The sequence below is a fragment of the Sturnira hondurensis genome, unplaced genomic scaffold, assembly GCF_014824575.4.
Source record: "Sturnira hondurensis isolate 20B ecotype Veracruz unplaced genomic scaffold, ASM1482457v3 Scaffold0006505, whole genome shotgun sequence".
Lineage (NCBI taxonomy): Eukaryota > Metazoa > Chordata > Mammalia > Chiroptera > Phyllostomidae > Sturnira > Sturnira hondurensis.
Genome location: NW_028079136.1, coordinates 6,522,791 through 6,527,383, shown reverse-complemented (window position 1 = coordinate 6,527,383; position 4,593 = coordinate 6,522,791).

The following is a 4,593-nucleotide window of genomic DNA, read 5'->3' as shown; positions in this document are numbered from 1 at the left end:
GCCTCAGATGAGCCAGTCAGCGTTATGCGTCTAAGAACAGGCTGCAAGAGCTTTAGATTTCAGGCTGCAAGAAGCTTTAAGAAGTGGTCTCTGCAGGCTCAGATGCTCCTCATGGCTCAAGCCACGTGAAGGGCCTCACACACCAGCCCCCACCCCAATAAGGGGACAGAAACTTGGGAAAATCTCCAAGAGGCCATGCAGAGGGGTCAGAGGACCTTGCAGACGCTCTGATGAAGAAATTAAAGCTTTAAATGGAACATTAAGGCATGGCTTTAAAGGTCATTATCTAGTTCACACTTACATCAGACTCTAAATATTGTCAGAAAGTGGATAAGTTTGCCAGGACCACGAATAGTAAAATTGCTCAAAATAGACCTCAGAAATCTTCAAGGCCAGTGCAGCCGTGGCAGGCCGTGACGCTCAAACCTGGTGCAGCCTCCCGAGAGACCTCTACAGCAGCGAGAAACTGCAGCTGCTTAAAGGACAATTTATACTTGCTGACGCTCAAAACTTGAAAAAGCCCTTCAAATCTTGTCTTTCCCTCTTCCACCAAATGAAAGTGGGATGGGAAGGGGAGACGTGTGCTCCTTAAATAAAGTCTCTGTCAGAGACCAGCGGTACCAATGCCTCTGAGGGTTCTGCCGTTCTCCTTCCCCATAGTGGAGCTTGTTGCCCGGTTAGCACTGAGCAGTAGCGATCAGCTTTACCCACTGGCTGGGCTGGCCTCACCCTCTGTTGGCCAAAACCGGGTCACTTCCTGCCAGGCAGCTGCTGGGTGAAGGTCCAGAACTGCTCTCCTGAATAAACAAGTCAAAGAAAGGCAGTTCCCAGCAGTGGGTGAGGCTGCTCTCCAGAAGTCTATTCGAAAATCTGTCCTTTGTAACTTGGAAGACATTCCTCAGGATGAGCGATGTTATGCATTGTGGCAAGGTTCCCGGGCTAGCCCACAACACTGACTTAACTCAAAATGGACTTGGAAAGCAGTGCTCTAGAACTCACCATCACGGGGGATAGATTTGTAGTTTCCTCTCCGGAATTTATAGACATTTTCTGAGCTGGGCATTGTACCAGCTGACATGGGGGTCCAAAGCTGCCTCAGGGTTGTGGGGTGGGTCGACTCAGTGACTCCTGGGTGTCAACACAGTGGCTTCGATCTTCCCCATCTCCTGTTCTCCCCACTTACATGCTTGAGATAGAGGGTGAAAAGATGACTATTCCAGCTTCCCTTTAGTTTGGTTCTTCAGGCATTCTGGTGTTGGGCCAGATAGGCCTGGGTAAGAATCTTGACTCTACTGCTTACACAGTTGCATAGCTTCTCGGAGCTTCATTTTCTCTTCAGCAAAATTGGGGTCATGTATACCTTAGAGAGCCTTGGGGTTGTCTCCCCAACATATGTTCTCCTTCTCTTGATAGCCATCCCTTTTGTTAGGGTAGTCATATCTCTCCCCAACAAACCACTCCATTCCTGAAGGCTTAGGCCAAGGGCAATTCCATTTCAAGGCCATTATTATAGACATAATGGTGGGTGCTGATCTAATTCTGGCCAATGAGCTTACAGAAGCTTAACGGTTATTTTCAGGAAAAAAGTTCCCTGTATCCTGCCATGTAAGAACGGTGGCTATGTGCGGTCCCAGTAGCAATGAAAGGCCCCTCCAAGACTATAACGGGCCAGATCCAGATGGAAGCTCTCATGGTGGGTGGTAGGGTAGAGAGATAGAAAACAGGGGGCTCCTTGATAAAATTGCTGAATTCCTAAATTGACTTATTCTGAAACCTGTTCTACTTCTGTTGTTTTGAGTGTGTGAACCAAGAATCCTCTTCACATTATGCCATATTGAGTTGAGCTTACTATTCTTGCAATGGAAGGCATATTACTTGGTGCATCACAACACAGGATATACCATGATATTCACTGAGATACAGCATTTACAGTATTTAGCACAGAATCTGACTTATAGCTAGGTCTTCCACCCCTCCAGCCCAAGAACATTAGCGGGACAGACCACAATTTCTCATGTTTTTGCTGGGGATACAGAAGGAAAAGTTTTGGCTCAGCAGATCCTGGCTAGATCTGAACCTATCCTGGGGCTTTGTCATCTTGCCTGGACTGAGAGATGGCGCTGCTGGGCTGGGTCTAGTCACCCCTTTGGAGGGAGTAGGCCTTGTAAGGCTGGGGTTCCCCTAGGCCTTGGGCAGGTATCTGCATTGAAGAGGGTTTGGGACAAAGAGGACAAAAAGGAGGAAACCAGCATCTGCTGGAGCAGTGACAAAGGGCCTATCCTTTGGATGAGGGTTAATCTCTTACCTTTTTCTTTCTTTCCTGTTTGTCTTCCTCTTTACCCTACACTGTCGCACTCTTAATTCTCACCAGGCCCCGGGGAAAAGGGAAGTCAGAGTTGAGATGGGTCCCTGGGAAGGGAGGGGAGCTATTTACTGGAAGGGTAAAGGAGAACCCTGTCTACCCCTGATGACTCCTTTGCATTTAAGAGCAGCAGGGCCCTCAGCTTTCGGCCTAAATGGTGGCGTTAGGCTCCTACGGGAAGTTGGCAAGGCCGGTCTGTTGGAGTCCCTGCTCGAGGAGGAAGAATCTAGGCAGTGCAGCCAGGTTCAAGGACAAAGGGCTGCGTTGTGCCTGTGGAAGGAGTGAGGAGTCATGTGGCTTCCGCGTAATGTCTGTAAGTCAGATTTCTGGTCATTTCATCATCCCCAGCTTTGGCCCTAGTCCCTGGGGACAGGAAACTGCAGTAAAAGAGGTCAGCAGAAAGCTGGCATAACTGAAATCTGTGTGAGGAACCTGGTTCATGTGACTTTCCTGCTTTGCATAAATAGAGTAGAGCTCATTGGGCCCAGATCAGCACACTGCTTTTGGAGCGTGCTGGGACATGGTACGGAGATGGAGGGCAAGAAAACACGTCCTCGCAGAAATGAGTCACGGGTGCCTCGTTCCAACAGTGGAATGGGTGCTGAGAAGAGAAACTGGAACTTCAGTGGGATCCGACTAAAACAGGATTGAGCTGTCAGCCTCTTATCGGGACACCAGATTTATGGCTGTGGTCAAGAAACTGCCCTGGCCTTTGTTTTTATCAGTCACATTCCATTAAGCCCCATAATGAATCTGTGGTCAATAAGAAACCCAGTTGTTTTTGACATGAACTGCCGCCAAGCCAGGAATCCCCATGAATTTGTACTGTTGATTTTTTGGAAAATAAATACAGAACTTAACAATGATCCTTGTTGAATTTCATGCTGTTCAGACCGTTCTACATCTTGCTTCTGTTACCTGTTGGCTATTACTCTAAACTTTGTGCTTACGTTCTTCATTCAAGTCATATATAAAAATATTGGCTAGGGCAGACTCTAAGAAAGGTGCTTGGGACTCTGCATGGGAAACTTCCTGGTGATGAACATTCATCAACCTTTTGCGTACATGGCTGTGCAGCCAGCAGCAAAACCATGTCACCGTGCTTTTATAACAGTCACCCCCTGACCTTCTTCGTTACTGTATTGTGAGATGCTCTGGCTAATGCCTTGCTGAGCTCACGTTACACTGCCTTGGGCACTTTGACCCCTAGCAGTCTGGCACTTACCCAATACCTTGTACGAGTGGGATCTCCATAAATGTTTGTTGACTTGAATTGAATTCTTCGAATCATCAGCCTAATAACAATCTATTTTTAGAAAGGGAAATGAGGCATGATTAATTGATGAGACACTTGGCTTCCTAAAGCTGTTTATATTCCTTTCTATTGTTTTAATTCAAAATATAAAAAGTTACACATTACAGCCCTGGCCGGGTAGCCCAGTGGGTTAGACTGCTGTTTGGGTTCCCCCAGGTTGCAGGTTTGATCTAGGGTCAGAGGAGAGGCAAGAAGCAACCAATGAGAGCAACAATCAGGGGGACCGCAGATCTCTCCCTTTCTCTTTAAATATCAATAAAGATAAATAAATAAAAAGTCATACATTATAAGAAAATAAGATGTAGGTGATGATTGACAAAAACCATTATGCTGATTTTCATGATCAATATCCATGAGTGTAATTTAAAAAACATAATCATGTGAAACTTCATTTTTCATTTACTCTATTTTGGCCATCTTTCTAGAGCTGACTTGAGTTCATTGGTAAGAATCTCATTCTTTTCTAAGTGTTTAACAAATTTTCTGTTTAAATTCTTTAGGTTCTGACACTACATTATTCTGTCTTTAAATTAAACAGTTAATCCATTTTTCCTAAAGTGTAGGAGCACCTACCATATGCCAGATCTTGGCTCAGAACAGTGAGGAAATAAAAAGAAAAATGGGCCCTGGCTAGGTGGCTCAGTTGGTTAGAGCGCTGTCCCATGCACCAAAGGTTGCAAGTTTGGTTCCAGCCAGGGCACGTACCTAGGTGGTGGGTTTGATCCCAGGTCGGGGTTCATATGGGAAGCAACTGATCGAAGTTTTTCTCTCATGTAAATGTTTCTCTTTCTTTTTCTCTCTTGCTCTAAAATCAATAAACATATCCCCAGGTGAGGATTAAAAAAAAGAAAATGGGTGAAGTCCTGACCTTTCAGAGGCTTGGAATCGAAAGGGGTCATGAAGCCAGCCTGCCATC